Source organism: Desmodus rotundus, chromosome 13 (assembly GCF_022682495.2).
Source record: "Desmodus rotundus isolate HL8 chromosome 13, HLdesRot8A.1, whole genome shotgun sequence".
Taxonomy (NCBI): Eukaryota; Metazoa; Chordata; class Mammalia; order Chiroptera; family Phyllostomidae; genus Desmodus; species Desmodus rotundus.
This window is the reverse complement of record NC_071399.1, coordinates 50,608,618-50,618,572: the sequence shown is the minus strand read 5'-3', so window position 1 is coordinate 50,618,572 and position 9,955 is coordinate 50,608,618. Positions and strand designations below refer to the sequence as shown.

The window sequence follows — 9,955 nt, the reverse complement described above, 5'->3', positions numbered from 1 at the left end:
CTATGCTTGCAACCACGGGTCAAAGAGAGTTCACCATTCCCAGTAGCTACAAAGAAAGTCCAAATTTCCTGACTTGTGGTTCCTACCCAGATCTAACCATTATTGTATACAGGAAAATCAAAATTGAGTGCAGCGCCTTAGTTACCTGGGAGCAGCGGCAAATGTGGACACTGCCAGGGGGTCCTGAAAGGAAAATCAAGGTGCTGTTACCACAAGAGGGGGAGGATCATTGTGCAAGCAAAAATTATAGATACCACTACACTGGCTAAAATATGAAGGAATCTGGGCCAATGTGTTGTCTTTTCTGGAATATTCATCATCTGAATCCTGTGGAAGTGTGTGGGTCGTCACCATAGGCAATTTCTTCCCCATTGGAGACAGGCAGGAAAATCATTGGAGATCCATGAACCCCAGGTTCTTCAGGTGTCCAGGTAGAAAGACTTTGCAGATGAGAGTGGAAGGTATTTGAAGCCAACTGAGGTGAAAAAGAAAAATTTTCCTTTTCAGAAGATAATTATTGTTATTCATTGTTATTCATTATACCTCCTTATTCATCTTTATATTTTGCTACTAGTAGATGCTTAGTAAATGACTAGAGCTCATAACATATTTGTCAAGCAAAAGGATAAATAAATGAATATATCTTTATTGTAAGTGCCTGAAATGTGTTGTAACACAGGAGGCTGTGTCTTACTTTAAATTTCATAAGGTTTTGTGTTGCTGTATTTATCCCATGCTGATGGAACATCTTAATGGTCATGTAATCACAGTTCTTTCCATGTAATCTAATGTTCCAGAAAAATTAAAGCATTAAAATAGTCCTTCACTGAGAGATGTGCAATTGAAGGCAAAAGTTGTCAAAGGAAACAAGAATAAGACCTGCATGTTAGGAATAATATTATCATTTTTGCCAATAGTGTTATGTTTTTGTTATCAATATTATTGTTTTTATTTTTAAACCCGCAGGGTATTGATTTAACAGAGCTTATAGCAAAACACTAAATCAAACTTATGTTTGCTACAAAGTACATTCTCTCTTAAGCTGAATTTGCTTTCTTAGATTTCAAACTCAAAGCTAAATTAAGGAAAAATCACTTTTAACCCTCAGATCAAATTGCTTAACTATATCTTGTGGCAAGTTGACTTTATTAGTTGTATGTTGCTACACAATAATTTACTCTAAAATTCAGTCATTTAAAACAACAGTAATTTATTTTGATCATACATCTAAAATTTTTGCAAGGCACAACAGGGACAACTCATCTGCTAAAATGAGGGTGAGCTGGGGCAGCTTGACTGAGAGCTCATTCACATGGCTGGAAAGTTGGTGCTATTTATTATCTGGGAGGTTAGCCCAAATTATGCACCAGGGTCTTCAGTTCCTCTCATGTGAGTGTCTTCATGGGCTGCTTGGGCCTCTTTAAGCATTGTGGCTGTGTCTCAAGAGTGAGCATCCCAAGAGAGAGGAAGTGAAAACCCAATGTCTTTAAGGCCTGAGTATGAAAACAAGCACATATCTCTTCCTCTGAATTCTACTAATCAGACAGTCATTGAGTCCAAATTTATGGAGAGGAGACATATACCTGTCTTTTCATAGGAGGGGTGTGAAAGAGTTTGATGGCCATGTTAACAAATGCCACAGTAATCTCAAACTTGACCCTGCACATATAAATGAGTTTCATGGATACACTGAATTGTAATACTCTCAATTTTGTAAGACTATCAGAAGTAGTTCAGTTTCTTAGAATGAGACATCTCCCTTCGATTCAAGAAATCTAGTTTCAATTCTTTAAAGAAATGGTTCCCAAGATGCATAAATTCCCCCTGAGACCTATGCTGACTAACTCCCATAGGTCAAGGTGCCCTGATAACAACACTCAGGTGCAATTCGGTTTATGGCTTTAAAACCCTTCACTACAGCTAAGAATGTGAGAGCTGAGCTTGCTAAAAGACTTGTCAGGAAAATGATGCTTACTCTTCTCATGAGAGAAACAGCCCCAAACTTGGAACACTTCACTTCTTGCCATAACTTTGTCCAAAACAATTCATATATGAACTCTTTATGGTGTGCCTTTGCTTGAGTTACTGTGGCTGGTTAAGCACAAAGTGCACACATACGGCTTCCTGAGAAGACAGTGGGGCTATTCTGTATGTCCCCAGGAAGCACGACTCTTTCTGTAAGATTGGATCTTCTCTCAGGAAAAGACTTCAGAGATCATACAATCTATGGCCAGGGAATTATGCCAAAGTTGGGAGTACCACTCACTCATCAGAATGGGACATGGGGATGCAAGAGAATTAGGGCAAATTTCTTTGTAACAATCAGAAAAGTTGAATATGGGGACCTTTCTGGGGGACCAGTATGATCTAAGATATAACAGAAAGAAATGTACTTTTTTTTTTTGCACTCTTCTTGCTGTTTCTACTATTCAGATTACTTCTGGGGACTTCCTTACAAATTGGCAGAAAGCAGTTCTCATCACTCTGTTTGGTTAGCACATGGCATCTAGTCCTTGGAAATACTGTGGTGCTACTGGGGGGCTGGAATGTGGACAAAGGGCAGTGGGGTTATTGTCACTGGCCTTTGTTTACTCCACATTTTACATGACCTGGGAGAGTAAAATCCTAGAGACTTGTTATCCAAAGTGGAAGTTTTTGTTTGTCAAAGATATATATGTTGTTTTGGACATCAAGTAAAAAAGTTTTCTGATGGAAATACAGAGAAACATTCTCAATATGTGCAAAATGCCATTCCTCAAATTTGGCCAAGATCACATAATGCAGATTTTAATTCCCTGCCTATCCTTTTCTCATGATTTAACACTCCCTGGGATGCTCTCTTCTTTGAGCACAAATTTATGCCATCATTAGTAGAAAAGAACCTGATTGCTTCCTACGTGATGGTGAAGGAACGTCAGACCCTCTGAAAAGGTGGAACACAACTTTGTCATACTTCCCTTTCAAGAAACACTTACAGCTAACTTGTCAAGGAAACTAAAAATAAATCCAGGTCAAGACTATTGCTAGTTTTTAATTAATAATTTTGAAAAACCTATAATTATGCATAACTGATTATTTAAGTCAAACCAAATTTATTCAAAACAAGAAGAAAATATTCATACTGCCTTTGAAACATTGTCCCTGTATCTTCAAACTTGAATATACTTTTAATCTACCTCCAAAGAATTCTCATGTAAATAGATTTATTATGTACCCTTTTAACCTTATACATTTCTTGTGCCAATGCATTTATATTTTATTTCTATTATTCTTTTAAATGTCACATTTCAAAATGCAGCACGTGAAGAGGAGGTATGCGGTTCTTTATTTTTTCTCAAGCTTGGAATGTAATTTGCCTTTAACACCTGTTCTCTTGTTGATTGTGTTTTCTTCTTCTGTGTTCAATATTGACCCTTAAGTCCCAGAAGTTTCCATCTTCAGTTTAGTTTGTCATTCTTCTCAAACAGAGGGAGATGCTTCTCTTGCCACTGCAACATAAATTATACATTTTTCAAAATTTTGTTTCATTTTGAATGTCTACCCTATAATTCAAGGCTTTAGACTTATTTTTCAATTTGCTCCAGAAGATAGATCACTCTCAATTTCATTTTCCAAATATTCTTTTTTATTTTATCTAGAACAATGAATATGAGAGTTCTGTCTTCTTCAAAGCTAATATTTCCATGTTTTTCTCTCTTTTGTTTATCCTGATTATTTTACATTTACTTTTATTGATTTCTTATACTCATTCTCCCTCCCACCCCTCTCTCTCTCCCCCCTCTCAATCTTTCTCTCTCTCTCTATCTATCTCTATCTCTCTCTCAGTAAGGAGGTATAGCATTCATGAGTGGTCTGTAGACATGGGACTGGGGAATCCAGGTTTATATTTATTTATAAGTGACTGATGGTATTGGGGGATGGGTTTAAACTGGATTAAACAACAAGAGTTATATGTCAGAGAAATATGAGTTATTTTCAGGAAATTTGCTTGTATGTCTATAGATAGAACGGATGCTGAGGTAAAGGGTCTGAAGATGAAGATGACAGATGAATACCTACAGGAGATTAAATAAAAGGACTGCATCTCCATGGTTATAAAAATCTGTAAGGGAAAAACTAGTCAGCAAAGGAAGTAAAAACTTGAGCTAGGATTGAAGTCAAGAGTGGGGTGAGGTCATAGGGTTCTGATCATGAAACCCAGAAGAGGAGCAAATTAGGTACCAATGATAAAAAAAAGAGATTAACATGAGACTCAAACTAAGGAGAGTACTTTGGAGGCCCATAGAAGAGAACATCTCTAGAGCAGGGGAAAGAGATAGATTGAAAGTGGAAAGAGCCAGACCTGAGTGTGTGCTCTGAAGACCCAGCAACTGGCTGAATACATGTAATTTAGGCCTCCAGGGAGAGTTGGTACCTGAAATAGTGAGGCCTCCAAGACAAAGAAAATTAACAAAGTAAAGGACTTGATGTTTGAAGATGAGTTTTAGGCCCTGACTCTGCTCCTAGAAGCTGGGTAGTTTCTGCAAAACAGGGAATATAGGAGTTCAGTGTTTTAACGGGTCCTAGGTAGATATTTGCCATTATCTTTCTTTAATTTCTTCATTTTGTGCATTCCATACTCTGAGTCACCTACAATAATTAGAAGGATTCCTACATTTCTTTCCTTCATTCCATCTCTTGCTTGTTAGGAGTGGGGACACAGTACTGATTCAGTGGGACACAATATTAAGAAGCACTATAGAGCAGGAAAGCACAACAGCTGAAAGCACCCCCTCTGAACTGGAACTGGTTTCTTAGGATGCCCTTAGTTCACACCCTCTTGTTGTATTCAGATAAAGTAAACATCATAAGATTTGGGAATGAAATATTTCTCAACAACATTTGTTGAGCCTGAAGTAGGCATTTGGACCTGAATTAAGCAATGGAGCTGCAAGATGAAGACTCGAGGCTGCTATTCAGGTCTGTAGGGGAGGCCGGGAGCATTCAGGCTTGCGGAGCCTGAAGTTTATGTGATTTGCAGGGCTCTCCTGAAGGGAAAAATACTAAATTACAAATATAAATTTAAGTAGGGAGAAATTTTATTTATAGTGAGAAAATTTTTATTTATAGTGAGTTTATTTACGGTGAGAAAAGAAATTACAAAAATTCTAAATTTTAAAAATCTGATGAATTCCATAAGTATCAGAAAAGTCAGGAGAAAAATACCCAACAAAGTATTTTATTATCTAGATGCATAACCAATTTCTGTAACATTTTCCTTATATATTTTGACTGTATACTTTTCAAACATCTCTTCATATAACAATGATTCTTTATTATCATTTTTCATAAACAGAAGTGTAGTTCAGTCTTTCTGTAAGCATATTTCATTAAACTTCATTTTTATTATTGATCATTTTGACTAAGTGTTATTAAAGGTTGAATCATTCACTAATATTTAAATATTCTAATATTTAAATATTAGAATGAAGTTTGTTACATTTCAGCACCTATTTCACTTAACTGCCCTTACAGTCCCAGTGTTCAGAGGACAGGTTGTTTTCATTATGATGCAGCCTCTGGCCTCCCAGCTGGTGAGTGTCACGGTGCGGGGTGAGTCAGCCCTGTGGGCAGCAGGTGCATTCCTGGAAACCATTCCCACACTGGGACGGCTAGTGTCACTTAACAGTACATGGAAATGTTTATGAAATGCATAAATGTATCCAATGAAATTCAAATTAATGTCTAACTCAACTCTTCCTGAACTGGATTCCCCAAACGCCCTTGGCCACTCCAGGCTGCCCAATATAAGGAGACATGTGCCAAGCCAGGTGGGGGCAGAGTGGTAAGAGACAGATCACTTATTACAATTAAAATAGATAACATCTTCATATCCTACAAAGATCTATGTTCTCGTAAACACATGACATTCAGGGGCCTTAAAGGGGCCTTGGCAAATGAAGTGTCCTGATGCTCAAGTTTTATTAACATCCATATAAATACAACTCTGAAGAGGCAGACAGGTAACCTGAATGGGTGAACAAAGACTACACAGTGGTATTGAACTTGGAGCCAAGTCTTGAAAGATGAGGTATTGTTTTTACAAGGTCAGTGGGAACGGCCAGACCTAGTAGGGGGTGCCAGTGAAAGGGACAAAGTAGGAATGAAAGAAAGAATGAAAGGAGAAGCAGGGGAAAATGATCCGTTTGAGCAGTTTTAGAGAAAATTCAACAAGGAATGGTTAAGAGCTGTGTTGGCTCGAAGCAGATGAGCATGTGAAGGACTATTGGATTTGGCAACTGAGAAACCATGTGTTGACCTTTGCCACAGCAGTTTCAATGTTGTGATTGAAAGGCAGAGCCTGATTTCAATGGGCTGAGGATTGGGAATAGATTTAAGAAAGTTGACATTTTGATTCTATTCCTTCATGAAGTGTGCCTGGGAAGGGAGGAAGAAGCAGAATACTGTAGTTATAAGAAAGCTTTGAGATAAGGGAATCTTCATTAGTATCATTTTTAATTCAAGAAGAGGGTGATCAGGCATGCTAAGAATGCTCTGTAATGCAGTTGCTAAGTAGAGAGAGATTGCTCTGAGCAGAAAGTGTGGGGTCTTCATCTGCTCATAATCTCATACACCTGCTTCTCAAGATTCTAAAATTCTCTAGAACAGCTTACCAACACTAATAAACTGAGCAAATGGGTGCATGAGCCAGTCTTCAGAAAAGTCTGTACATGCTCATCTCAACATTCCAGGCAGTAGCTAACCCTCGGCCCTTCTGTGATCCCACATATCAAAGCTACATTCTGTTCACATTCTGTTCTACTCAGCTCTTCCATCTCCCAATCTCATCCCTTTCCCCAATCCACTGTCTCTGTCTCTTTCTCCACACAATTTCTTTTCATGATATAAAATATTTGCCATTAGTGTTCTTCAAAGGTATAGCTTTTAAATGGCTACATAGTATTCTATATCATGGATAAATCATTACCTATTATAAATTTCTTTTTGGGCATGTAGGCTGCTTCAAGATGATTGTTTAGTTATCTACATTTTTGTATATAGCAGTTACTTATTTTCTGAGGATAAATTTCAAAACATTTCAAGAAATAGAATCACTCCCATAAAGATAAGCATGCTTTTTGCCTTTTGACACACATTGCCAAGTTGATTTCTTGTTAGCTCAAATGCTAGATGATAATAGAGCAATGGGAGATCATAAGCTTTTGCATTTGGTGGAACACATTTGAATAACACAATAAAATGGAAAACCTGAAGCAATCATCTGACACAGTTGGCTCAAAACTGGTTTTGATTGGTTTTGCCTATATATTTTAAATTTACTAAGTAATAAAAAATGGGTCTCCACATTTTTCACTTATTGTGAAAATTTATTAAGGTAAATTAAATTGCTTTAGACCTGGTTCCTAGACTGTGGTTACTGGTCAGCCTAGGATGAAAAACATTTTCTGTCAGTCATTAGGCACATTATTCTGGAATCTAGAAACATGAAAACCAATACAAGAACAGTTTTATCCACCAAACAAACAAATAAGCATGGTGGATGCATAAGAGGCAGCCAGCCCAGGACAATAAACCTAACTGCAAGGAGGTTTATTGTCTAGCACCCTCTCCCCTCTGCCCAGCACAGGGGAGTCCTGAATCCTGACCCCTCCCTGGTCATTCCCTGGGCCCCAGGTTCTAGGATCTTGCTGAATAAACTGAGGATAATTGAAATGCTAAACAGAGAAGCAGACCTTTTCAGAGTCTTCTTCTCAGAAGATTTTGCCAAATTTCTGGGAATGTGTAAGAAACTCAGGCCACAGACAGCCTGGGTGATTCATGACTATAAACACATCACAAGATGAAATCCAGCTTTATGTATTCTTAACAAAGTCCCCTTTCAAAAACTTTGTTTGTTTTAAAATGCTACTTTTTTTAGTTACACTTATATAGCAGCATCAAATAAGAAAGCTCTTTGGTAAAACCCTGCCTATTTCTGAAAGAGCAGAGATGAGAAAGATGTGGGTAGGAGTCATGTTTGGTCACAACTTCTTAGCCACTGAAATTTGATCGTTTGGCAAAGAAAGGGCAAGACCATTATGCCACCAGTTCACAACCTCAAATTGAAACTTGTTAATAAGTCATTAATGGAGTCACCCACTCCATTAGTGATCAGCAAATGACTGGAACTCTGGCCAAAATATCCAGACATCAGTAGTGTCAAATAACAGCTGAGACTGTCATCTAAAAATAGTACTTTGCAGCATTATTTACAATCACCAAGATTTGGAAGCAGCTCAAGTGTTCATCAGTAGATGAGTAGATAAAACACTTTGATACATTTACACAATGGAATACTACTTGTCTGTAAAAAAGAAGAAAATTTTACCCTTTGTGACAACATGGATGGACCTAGATCATGATGTTAAGTAAAATAAGCCAGTCAGAGAAAGACAAGTATTGTATGATTTCACTCATGTGTGGAATCTAATGAACAAACTGAACTAATAAGCAAAATAGTGACAGACTCATAGATAGAGAGCAGGATGACAGCCCTGGGATGTGGGTTGGTTTTTAGGGATCTAGCAAAAAAAGAAAAAGGACTCATGGACATGGACAACAGTGTGGTAATTGTAGGGGGAGTGGAGGTGGAGGAGGGTATAACAGGGATAAATGATAATGGAAAAAAACAATACAAATCCATTTTAAAGATAAATAAAAATAATACTTTGGATTTAAATGGGTGACTTAGAATTGATTTTCTATGCTTGCCTATGATAATACTCTGCATAGAAGACCTGTTTAAAAATGTTTTTCTTTTCTGTGAAAGAAGGGTTTTATTGCAACCATCTGGGCAGTGAGCTCAGATTCAGCTCTGTGGGAGTTGGGTGCACCCACACATCTACCCCCCAGGCTCTGGAGGCCCTTGGCACTGTTAGCCTCTTAAGCACATCTGCACACTTGACTCTCCAGTGCAGATCACCAACAACAAGTGAATGGCTCAGGAAATTATGTAAAAGTTTTAAACCATTTCCAGAAACTTCTCCCTGGGAACTCTTCTCATCATTCCCCTTCTTCATAAGGTGGAAACAATTAAAAGGCTAACTAGTCAATGACGAATGACACAAGCTAAACAACCCAAACAACCCTGGATACTCTTTGGCAGAGATGGCGAACTGAAGAACCAAATATATCTCTCCAGAATGTGTCCATATGCATAATAAATTTAATATGTTGGCCAAATTGACCAGATAATTTTTAGTAAAGTCTGTAATAAAACATACATTTATTTTTCTTTGGAGTTGAATTTTTTTCATTGGATTTGTTAATTATATATAAGCTAATCAGATTAGTTGATGTCCTTTTTCTGATTTCAATCAGTATAGGTTAGCCCAATGAAGGATGTTTAAGCTTTGCATTTTCAAGGTTTTTGCCACCGTGAAGTGTATACCCTTTTAATCTAGATAAGTTTCTATTTTATGTCTAAGCTTCTCCTCCTCTCAGGCCTTTTCCTGCCCCACAGCCAATAACCAGATTCCATTATGCTGAGAGAATGTACTGTTTGTCCACACTCCTTGCCTGGTTCTTGGTGTCTTGGGTACCCCCTATTCATTAGAACAAAAACTGGAGTCTGGAGAAAATTTGTAAGTCAGTTTTCTATGGGTATTGGACAAATAATGCCTGTTCAGAAGAACCCTATTACCACTTCCAAGTGGAACAGCACAGGAAGAGGACATCAATTGTGAAAACTACTAGTAGTAAAAAGGCTGAGTGGAACTGATGTGTGATGAGGCTCAGTTTAGACTGTGAGGTTTCAAGAGAGTTCTCTGAGCCAGGAATTCACATAGCTTTACTGCAGCTTCCCAGGCCTCAGACACTGGTGTTGGGGGAGCACTTACAGAGCAGACATGAAGCAGACACAGCTGGCCAGAGGCACTAGAATTCAGAATCAGAGCCTCTAAAAATATCTTCCTAA

The 9,955-nt window shown here is 37.9% G+C and overlaps 1 long non-coding RNA gene across 2 annotated transcripts in view; it reads right to left on the bottom strand.

Annotated features, from left to right (window-relative positions):
- Positions 1-385: 385 nt before the first annotated feature.
- Positions 386-9,955, bottom strand: part of LOC123480579 (uncharacterized) — a 147,083-nt gene continuing 137,513 nt past the window's right edge. The window contains exons 3-4 of one of the 2 annotated variants that reach the window (XR_011650726.1): positions 3,366-3,488; positions 386-475 (exon numbers count right to left, since the gene is read on the bottom strand). This is a non-coding gene — a long non-coding RNA (uncharacterized lncRNA). Of the gene's footprint in view, positions 476-2,123; positions 3,489-9,955 lie in introns of those variants that run through there. The other variant, XR_011650725.1, reaches the window with a different exon arrangement.